Below are 11,504 nucleotides of genomic sequence, written 5' to 3' on the forward strand. Positions count from 1 at the left end.
CTCCATGAAAAGTACTCCAGGAAAGGCATGCTCAACGAATCACTGGCTCAGGCGGGTCACTCACTGCTAAGGTCAGTTTCTGGAGGAGGGGGGGGGGAGACTCGAAGTGGGGGACCAGAGTAACGGTGTGGAATCGGTGAAGATGATTAACAATCCTTTTTGTTATTTTTAACATCTTCTGGTCTGTTTATTTTTTTAATCTCACCAAAAAAAACTAAAAAAAACATTTTACTTATTTTTATTGAATTTGCTTCAGGGAAAGTTGCCTGACAACTCATATGGCCATTACAAAGGTCCAAATAGGTTGTCACTCGGCTTTTCTATACTACTGAATGGGACAAATCCGCCTAGTTATTGCCATTTAGAAGTCTGGCAATGCTGATTAACAACCCTCCCAGATTTCTTAGTAACAGATATCTGGGCAAACACAACACAAGGAAATGCACAGGTAAGTACAGGGAGAAATGCTCCCAAAGTGACACTGGGCAAAAGCCAAAAATCCAACTACTCATCTGGTTCCTGTTGACCGGGAGATCCAAGGGTGTCTTTAAGGAGGCTAGTTCTGCAGACTTCAGGCAACTCTTTTATAAGCTGGGCAGGGTCCATTAGCACACCATGTGGCTTCAGCCACTCACTGACTGTTTCATGCTGCCAGCGCTTTCTATAACCTCCTCCTTTATTCCAACAGGGACATCTATTGGTAACGGTACACACTACAGTACATGCTTCAGAAACTGAATCACACGCAGAGTGAGAAAGAATACAACACAGTATAGTATGTAAAGTGTGTACATGACAAATACCATATAGACACATCTTAAAGTAATATATCTACAGACTTTGAAGAAATGGGGGGACATGAGGTCTACCCCCCTTACACCAGGTTCCTATCTATGAATACCATAATAAGACATAGGCAGGGGTAATCCTTGCGAAACTACCACAATAAACCAAAGGACATCATTTTTGGGTTATAAAACTCAGTGGGATCCAATATTTTTGTGTTTCATGCCACATTAAATGCCATCTTACTATTAAACAATTTAACCCCTTAGTGACCACACTTTTTTTTTTATCGCATTCCAAGAGCTATAACTTCTTTGTTTTCTCATCAATGTACTTGTATGAGGTCTTTTTTTTTTGTTGCAGGACAAGTTAAGGTTTTTAATGCACTATTTTGGGTACATGTAATGATTGAGTAAAGCCAGCTGTTTAGCTAAAACCCCCTTTGTTTACGACAGTAAAAAAAACGCATTAGTGGTTACTAAGGGGTTAATAGGTCAAGCCTCTTAAGCAAAGTACAATCATAGTTTAATCTAAAGAAAGAAGCGCCCAAAATGAGTCTCCTTCCTGTTCACACTCAGACAGTGTACAGCCTGTGGTTCATCTATGGTGAACTTAGCTGCACCAAAAGGAAAAAAAGACACCCACTGGGTTTACACACACGTGAGACAATAAGACGTCGTGAGCTTATATGATGTGGCGAGGAGCTCATTCTCTCAGAATTTCTTAGAATTTAAATTCTGGCAAAATTTTATATAAAATGCCATATACTGTTGTCACGGCCTCGGTGTTGTGTGCCGTGACACGTTTGCCGTGCATGCTGTTGCCTGGGGCAATGTGTTGTTTATGCAGCATGTATGTGCGCTGCCCCTCATATCATGGTTCCTCCCTGTCTGGTGCTGGAGGGGTTAACTACCTGGCTGGGTGTGGCCACTTGGTGCTTCTCTTGCCTGTGGCTTCCAGGCTGGAGTTAGTTGTACTCCAGCTTCTGTTTGTGCTGGAACTATGCTCCTCTCATGGGTGTTCCCTCTGCCCAGTCCTTGAGGGCCACCTAGTGGGACATACTGTCACAGTGGGGAGTGGGGGAATCTGATACATGTTCCAGTTACATCGTATAATCAATAGGAAAGCCACAGACCGAAGATACCGGAGGGCATAGCAGGAGTACGGAGCGGCGCCCAGGGATAATAGTAAGTGCAGTGAGATCCCCGGGCGCCGCTGTACAGATCATGACACTTGGTTCACAATTTTTTGCCAGGTGAAAGGTCCTCTTTAAGGACTTGGCCATTTTAAAACGCTTTGACTTATCCAGGCCATTCTGAGATTGTTTTTTCGTCACATATTGTACTTCATGACACTGGTAAAATGGAGTAACAAAAATGCATTTTTATTTATAAGAAAATACCAAATTTACCCAAAAAATAAAAAAAAAGTTCACATTTCAAAATTTGAATTTCTCTACTTTTATAATAGATAGTAATACCTCCAAAAATAGTTATTATTTTACATTCCCCATATGTCTACTTCATGTTTGGATCATTTTGGGAATGCCATTTTATTTTTTGGGGATGTTACAAGGCTTAGAAGTTTAGAAGCAAATCTTGAAATTTTTCAGAAAAGTTCTAAAACCAACTTTTTTCAGGACCAGTTCAAGTCTGAATTTCCTTTGTGAGGTTTACATAATAGAAACCACCTAAAAATGACCCCATTTTACAAACTACACCCCTCAAGGTATTAAAAACTGATTTTACAAACTTTTTCAACCCTTTAGATGTTTCACAAGAAATAATGGAAAATAGAGATAAAATGTAAAACATTTTTGGCAGTTTTTTGCATTTGAATCCATTTTTTCTAGTTACAAAGCAAGGGTTAACAGCCAAACAAAACTCAATATTTATGGCCCTGATTCTGTAGTTTACAGGAACACACCATATGTGGTTGTAAACAGCTGTACGGGCACACGGCAGGGTGCAGAAGGAAAATAAATCCATACGGTTTTTGGAAGGCAGATTTTGCTGGACTGGTTTTTTGACACCATGTCCAATTTGAAGCCCCCCTAATGCACCCCTAGAGTAGAAACTCTCCAAAATTGACCCCATTTTGGAAACTATGGGATAGGGTGGCAGTTTTGTTGGTACTATTTTAGGGTACATATGATTTTTTGTTGCTCTATATTACACTTTTTGTGAGGCAAGGTAACAAGAAATAGCTGTTTTGGCACCGTTTAAATTTTTTGTTATTTACAACATTCATCTGACAGGTTAGATCATGTGGTATTTTTATAGAGCAGGTTGTCACGGACGCGACAATACCAAATTCACCACAAATTTTGGGGTTATTTGTTTCAGTTTTACATAACAAAGCATAAAATAAAATAAATAATGATTCTTTAGTATCTCCACATTCTGAAAGCCAGTTTTTATTTATTTTTCGGGCGACCGTCTTGTGTAGGGGTTCAGGGGTGCATATGACTTTTTGATCGCTTGCTATTACACTTTATGTGATGTAAGGTGACAAAAAATTGCTTTTTTACACATATTCACCTGAGGGATTAGGTCATGTGACAGTTTTATAGAGCAGGTTATTATGGACGCGGCGATACCTAATATGTCTACTTTATTTTATTTATGTAAGTTTTACACAATGATTTCATTTTTGAAACAAAAAAAATCTGGTTTTAGTGTCTCCATAGTCTGAGAGCCATAGTTTTTTAAGTTTTTGGGTGATTATCTTGGGTAGAGTATGATTTTTGCTGGATGAGATGACGGTTTGATTGGCACTATTTTGGGGTGCGCATGACTTTTTGATCGCTTGGTGTTGCACTTTTATATGGTATTTATCAGACAGGGTGGATACCACATGTGCGACACTTTTTTGCAGCCTAGATGCGCAAAGGTGCCCAAATTCCTTTTAGGAGGGCATTTTTAGACATTTGGATCCCAGACTTCTTCTCACGCTTTAGGGCCCCTAAAAAGCCAGGGCAGTATAAATAACCCACATGTGATCCCATTTTGGAAAGAAGACACCCCAAGGTATTCAATGAGGGGCCTGGCGAGTTCATAGAATTTTTTTTTTTTTGGGCATAAGTTAGCGGAAATTGATTTTATTTTTGTTTTTTTCTCACAAAGTCTCACTTTCCGCTAACTTGGGACAAAAATTTCAATCTTTCATGGACTCAATATGCCCCTCAGCGAATACCTTGGGGTGTCTTCTTTCCAAAATGGGGTCATTTGTGGGGTGTTTGTACTGCCCTGGCATTTGAGGGTCTCCGCAATCATTACATGTATGGCCAGCATTAGGAGTTTCTGCTATTCTCCTTATATTGAGCATACAGGTAATGAGATTTTTTTTTTCCGGTTCAGCCTCTGGGCTGAAAGAAAAAAATGAACGGCACAGATTTCTTCATTTGCATCGATCAATGTGGATTCTCTGCCAAAAAAAAAAGGAGGGGAAAGGCGTCTGCCAGGACATAGGAGCTCCGCCCAACATCCATACCCACTTAGCTCGTATGCCCTGGCAAACCCGATTTCTCCATTCACATCAATCGATGTGGGTGAATAAATCATTGCCGGGATTTTTTATTTTTTTTTATATACAAAGTGTTTGCCAAAGCATATGAACACTGCCTCCTCCTCAGCTCATATGCCTCGGCAAACGTATCTTTTACTGCAGAGGAGAAATCTCATCTTGCAGCGCCGCATACACCGACTTGCGTGTAATCTGACAGCAGCGCAATGCTTCTGTCAGAATGCACATCAGTGCTGCAGCTAGTCGATCGGTTGGTCCACCTGGAAGGTAAAAAAAACAAAACAAAAAAGAAAAAAACAGGCCGCAACGCAATAAATTTTATTAACTTTATAATAACTTTAGAACAGAACATATAAACTTTATTTAACTTTTGAAACTGAACGTTAACTTTTTTGCTTACTGGTGTTTTTTTTCTTTTGTTTTTGTTTTTTTACCTTTAATAGGACAAACCTCTCCTTCCCCATGGGACAATGTGCAAAGCGCAAATCGCCCAAAGATGTGGCGAAGTACATTATGCACTTTGTCCCAGGTGAAAGGAGACGTTTGCAGCAGCTGTGAGTGAATGGGCCCTAATAGCCCTGTGTGCCTATCCTGGTGAGATGTGATCCCTATGCTAGGTGTACCTGTGTGTGGTACTTCCGGAAACACTCCCCTAAGCATAGGGCAGGGTGGTCAGGGCAGTCAGGACAGAAATAGCGGGTGTCACGCCTTATTCCACTCCTGCTACAGACACGACATCTTTTTCGGGGTGATGGTTGGTTTGAGGTATCAGCATGACATTGGGGAAATGTCGCTCGTGTAGACGGCTAACTACACTGGTGGATGGGGCCACGGAACCTCCTGGATACAGGAGGTTCTCGATGATCTCTTCCTGAAATTTGAGGAAGGATCCTGTTCTCCCAGCCTTACTGTAGAGAACAAAACTATTATACAGAGCCAATTGAATCAAATATACAGACACCTTCTTATACCAGCGTCTGGTGCGTCGGGAAACTAAATACGGAGACAACATCTGGTCATTGAAGTCCACTCCTCCCATGTGAAGGTTATAGTCGTGGACTGAGAGGGGCTTTTCAATGACACGGGTTGCTCGCTCAATTTGGATTGTCGTGTCTGCGTGAATGGAGGAGAGCATGTAAACGTCACGCTTGTCTCTCCATTTCACCGCGAGCAGTTCTTCGTTACACAAGGCAGCCCTCTCCCTCCTTGCAAGACGGGTGGTAACGAGCCGTTGGGGGAAGCCCGCGCGTCTAGTTCGCGCGGTGCCACAGCAGCCAATCTGTTCTAGAAACAAATGCCTGAAGAGGGCCACACTTGTGTAGAAATTGTCCACATAAAGATGGTACCCCTTGCCAAATAAGGGTGACACCAAGTCCCAGACTGTCTTCCCACTGCTCCCCAGGTAGTCAGGGCAACCGACCGGCTCCAGGGTCTGATCTTTTCCCTCATAGATCCGAAATTTGTGGGTATAGCCTGTGGCCCTTTCACAGAGCATATACAATTTGACCCCATACCGGGCGCGCTTGCTTGGGATGTATTGTTTGAAGCCAAGGCGCCCGGTAAAATGTATTAGGGACTCGTCTACGCAGATGTTTTGCTCAGGGGTATACAAATCTGCAAATATCTGGTTGAAATGGTCTATGAGGGGCCGAATTTTGTGGAGCCGGTCAAAAGCTGGGTGGCCTCTGGGACGGGAGGTGGTGTTGTCGCTAAAGTGCAGGAAACGCAGGATGGTCTCAAATCGTGTCCTGGACATAGCAGCAGAGAACATGGGCATGTGATGAATTGGGTTCGTGGACCAATATGACTGCAATTCATGCTTTTTGGTTAGACCCATGTTGAGGAGAAGGCCCAGAAAAATTTTCATTTCGGAAACTTGGACTGGTTTCCACCGGAAAGGCTGGGCATAAAAGCTTCCCAGGTTGGCGGATATAAATTGTGTGGCATACCGGTTTATTTCTGCCACAACTAAGTCCAAGAGCTCTGCAGTCAAGAACAGCTCAAAAAATCCCAAGGCCGAACCGATCTGAGCTGTCTCAACCCAAACTCCAGACTGGGCGGTGAAAGGGGGAACTACAGGTGCGGCTGAAATTGGGGACTGCCAATTAGTGTTTGCCAGCACCTCAAGGATTCTAGGGGCTCTACGGGCCTGTCAGTGCGGTGGCTGCGAAGGGGTAACTACTGCACATGCCACCGTACCAGCTTCAACTGCCCTTCTGGTGCTCGCCACTTCACCATGTTGTACGGCAGTGCTGGTACTAGGTCCAGGATGGGCTGCGCTGCTGGTGTATGCCTCACCACGTAATCCGACAGCGCCAGCCCCACTCTGCTGCCCTTGAAGCGGATCCTGCGCAACCTGTGGTCTAGCGACACGGGGCCGGGTACGCCTGGTGGTATCAGGGACCTCAACCTCCTCGTCCGAACTTTGAGTCAGAGAGCCACTGCTTTCTACAGGTTCATATTCTGACCCACTAGATTCGTCAGATGAGGGTTCCCATTCCTCATCCGACTGGGTCAGAAGCCTGTAGGCCTCTTCAGAGGAATACCCCCTGTTTGACATTTGGGCTACTAAATTTAGGGGTATTCCCTGAGACTACCCAAGAAAAAAAGCAAGACTGTCTTACAAAGGGGAGGCTAGCGAAGTACCGGAGGCCGCTGCGGTTGATAAAAAATATCAAAACAGATTTTTTTTATCGCCGCAGCGCTTGTAAAGTGAATGTGCAGTGATCAAAAAAAAAAATTTTTGGTCACTGCGGTGGGGCGGGTGTGGGCGAACGCACGTGTGGGCGACCGATCAGGCCTGATCGGGCAAACACTGCGTTTTGGGTGGAGGGCGAACTAAGGTGACACTAATACTATTATAGATCTGACCGTGATCAGTTTTGATCACTTACAGATACTATAAAAGTACAAATGCTGATTAGCGATACGCTAATCAGCGAATAACGGACTGCGGTGCGGTGGGCTGGGCGCTAAACAATCGCTAAACTACCTAACCAAGGGACCTAAACTATCCTAAAACCTGACAGTCAATACCAGTGGGAAAAAAAAGTGACAGTTTACACTGATCACTTTTTTCCCTTTCACTAGGTGATTGACAGGGGGCAATCAAGGGGTTAATTGGGGTGATGGGGGTGATGGAGGGTGGTGTTGGTGGGTACTCACAGTGATGCCTGCTCCTCTGCTGAGACCAACCGACGAAAAGGACTAGCAGAGGAGCAGGGAAGCCATTTAACACCTTATATTTATAAATACGAGGTGTAAGATGGCTTCTGATTCGATTTTTTAAAAATCTGCAACCTGCCAGCAACGATCATTGGCTGGCAGGTTGCTGACTAAATACTCCTTGAACTTTTGCCGGCCCGCGATGCGCATGCGCGGGCCGGCTCTGACCGAAATCTCGCGTCTCGCGAGATGACGCACGGATGCGTCCAGGAGGAATGAATCGACCGCCTTCAGGACGCATCCGTGCGTTAGGCGGTCGGAAGGAGGTTAAAGCAAAATGGAGGGGAAATTTTAAAATTTCATTTTGTTGTGCAGATTTTCCATTTTAAAATTTTTTTTTTCTGTAACACAGCAAGGGTTAACAGCCAAACAAACCTCAATATTTATTTCCCAGATTCTGCAGTTTACAGAAACACCCCATATGTGGTTGGAACCTGCAGTATGGGTGCACGGCAGGGCACAGAAGAAATGGAGCGCCATATTGTTAATAGAGGGCAGATTTTGCTGGAATGGTTTTCAGGTGCCATGTCATTTTTGAAGAGACCCTGAGGAACCCCTAGAAAGAAACCCCCCAAAAGTAACCCCAGTTTGTAAATTACACCCCTCAAGAAATAAATCTAGGGGTGAAGTGAATGCTTTGCCCCAACAAGCGTTTCATAGAATTTAGAAATGCATGGTTGTGAAAATGAAAAAAAATTAAAATTTTCAATATAATGTTGCTTTAGCCCCCAATTGTTTATTTTCACAAGAGCTGACAGGAGAAAATGCCCCCCCACAACTTGTTATGCATTTTTTCCTGAATACAGCAACACCATACATGTGGTTGTAAACCGTTGTTTGGGGGCACGGCAGCATTCAGAAGGGAAGCAGCAGCATCAGGATTTTCTAATGGGTAATTTGCTGAAATTGTTTTTAGGGGCCCTAACATTTGTATTTTTTCACCAATGTAGCTGTGTGAGAACTTGTTGTTTTGCGGGAGGGGCTGTAGTTTTTTTTTATTGGTATCATTTTAGGGTACATATGTGTTTTTGATCACTTTTTATAGCATTTTTTTTGTGGAGGTGAAGTAGGTAAAAATAGCAGTTCTGTCTTTTTTTTGTTTTTAGGGGATTCCTCTTGCAGTAAATATGATATGATAATTTTATTCTGTGGGTTGATACGGTTATGGTGATACCAAATTTATATAGTTTGTTTATGTTTTACTACTTTTTCAGCATAAAATCACTTTTGTGTTAAAAATAAATTATATTTTGCATCGTCATATACTAAAGTCCATAACTTTTTTATAAGTCTTTTTGATCACTTTTTATACCATTTTTTGTGGAGGTGAAATGGCAATTGTGTCAGTGCTTTTTTATTTTTTTGGTGGGATTCTTCTTGCGTTAAATATGATATGATAATTGTATTCTGTGGGTTGATACAGTTATGGCGATACCAAATTTATATAGTTTTTAATGTTTTACTACTTTTACAGCATAAAATCACTTTTGTTTTTAAAATAAATGATATATTGCATCACCATATACTAACATCAATAACATTTTAATTTTTTTTACCAATGTAGCTGTGCGGGGGGCTTGTTTTTTGCAGGATGGGCTGTAGTTTTTATTGGTATCATTTTGGGGTACATATGACTTTTGGATCACTTGTTATTTTTTTTTGTGGAGGTGAGGTGACAAAAACAGCAATTCCGTCATTGTTTTTTACATTATGTTTTTACGGCGTTTACCGTGCGGGATTAGTAACATGATACTTTTATAGATCAGGTCATTACTGATGCGGCGATACCAATTATGTGTAGTTTTTCTTCCATTTTTTAATAACCTAAATGAACGCATATGAGAAAAGACTATTTTTATTAAAATTTTTATTTTTTACTTTTTTTATCAAAACCCATTTGGATCTTTTATTTTTATTTTTTTATGATGATATAACCATACAAAGTAAGACATCCAAATTATTATTTCCATTTCTTAAGCCTTACCCCTCCACAGACATGATCAGGGGCACTGGGGGCACACAAGGGGTCCAACACAATTTCAGGCTGCGATCTCCAGCCTTGAGATCACAGCCAGAAAACGGCATTTTAACACTAAAGCGCTCCGATTAGTTAGTCTGCAGAGACTAACCAATCTGAGTGCTTGTCAGCAAGGGACCCCTCTGACTGGTCCCTTGCCGGCTTTCCCGGTGTCTCTGCTCTCCAGTAGAGCAGAGACTTTATAGTGTCACAGCCCCGGTGGGCAGTTTGGACATGACCGTACACCTAAATACAGTAAATTACTTGCAATTTGGACGTACAGTTACGTCCAAATGCGTGAAGGGGTTAAATGAGCACATGTCGGCAGGATCAACCCTATTAAATAGGGATACTTCCTGGTGGGGGTGGTTTCTGTTGATTAATATGGTGCCTGTTGTGAAAATCGGTTTGAGCATTCTCAAGTAGAAAGATGTTATTCTTAATGCAAATTAGGTGTTCAGTGCACCGAGGGGCTCTAAAGCCCACAACCAATTTTCCCAAAGACAGGTATCCTTGCAATCAGCAGAATCAACCCTACTAGGTGCTATGCTTGTTTTAATAGGGTTAATCCAGCCAACAGGTGCTCTTTAAATGGTAAGGATGGTGTACATGTATACTAGCTACAGGTTTAATATTTAGAGCTGCAGTGTACTAACCTCCTGTTCCGTTGTCCTGAAAAAGTCTCCACTTTTTTGGATGTTCCCCAATGTAAGGTCACACAAAAGAAATCACTTAAAGTTGGACAATGGTCAAAAACACTTTCCTCATACTGGAACGGGACGTGTCAGGGCAGACGAGTCTCCTGGGAACCTCCTCTGATGTCTCTGATGGCTCCTAGATTGTAAATTAACTTTGTTATCTCACTTTTAACCTTCCAGAGTTCAATTTTTTTCCTTAAAGGAGTGGTGTTTTCTTTAAGGTATGCATCTTCTCACCTGTTCACTTAAAGGGGTTATGCAACGTGTAAATGCCCGTGCCCCTTGTATAGATGGTACTTACTACACACCCCGGCACCCACGCAGCTCCTGCTCCCTGCACGGCCGCTGCTGCATCTCCGGCGACCTGGGCAGCCAATAGCAGGCCGCGACAGGGACGAGCCTCTCTAGCATCACCCGTGATGCACAGTGATCTCACTGTGATCTCTGCATAGAGACATCACTGTGTGCATTTGGCCTGTACTCTGACATCACAGTGTGGGCATAATGCTCAAAGTGATGTCACGTTATAGGCAAAATGCACACAGTGATGTCACCATAGAGAGATATTCTACTCAGGGATGATACAGCGTACATATTATACAAATAGTGATGTCACAGTACATGTATACAGCACAAAACATTGCATAGTACGGCAATACTATAAAAAAAATGGCAACATATACCTGTTTCTTTATCACTATAAAATATAATGATGTCACACGTATGTATAACGCACACAGTACATTAACTATATAGCAACGTCACGACACAGCATAGCTAACCATGGGGCCACATGCCAGCTTATATACACTGCATTACTAACTGCACCAAATGTTTGAGTTGCCGGGCCCCATAATAACTGCTATGTCTGCTACCCTGGTAGTTACACCCATGATCTCCTGGTTGGATTCTACAGCTGTCATTCCTGGGCACTTGAAGGAGCAGAAACTGGCAGAATAAAACTTCATATTCACACCACTCCTGATAATAAAAGTTCCATAATAGGTATGCTTGTGCTGCTCTTCCAGGCCCCTATTTAGAGCTTTCAGCAGATTAAAACTGCTGGCAGATTCTTTTTTTAAATGTTATTTTTTAGTACTACATGTCATTAGAGCATTGTTATGTGTTTGAAGTATGTCACTATCATGTATGCACTCTATAGTAGTATTATATGGACATCGTATAGTGGCTTTATTTAGCTGCTAGTGGGGGTGATATTACTTTCCATTCTACTCTTTCAAATAAAAAGGCAA

Source organism: Bufo gargarizans, chromosome 11 (genome assembly GCF_014858855.1).
Source record: "Bufo gargarizans isolate SCDJY-AF-19 chromosome 11, ASM1485885v1, whole genome shotgun sequence".
NCBI classification, from domain to species: domain Eukaryota; kingdom Metazoa; phylum Chordata; class Amphibia; order Anura; family Bufonidae; genus Bufo; species Bufo gargarizans.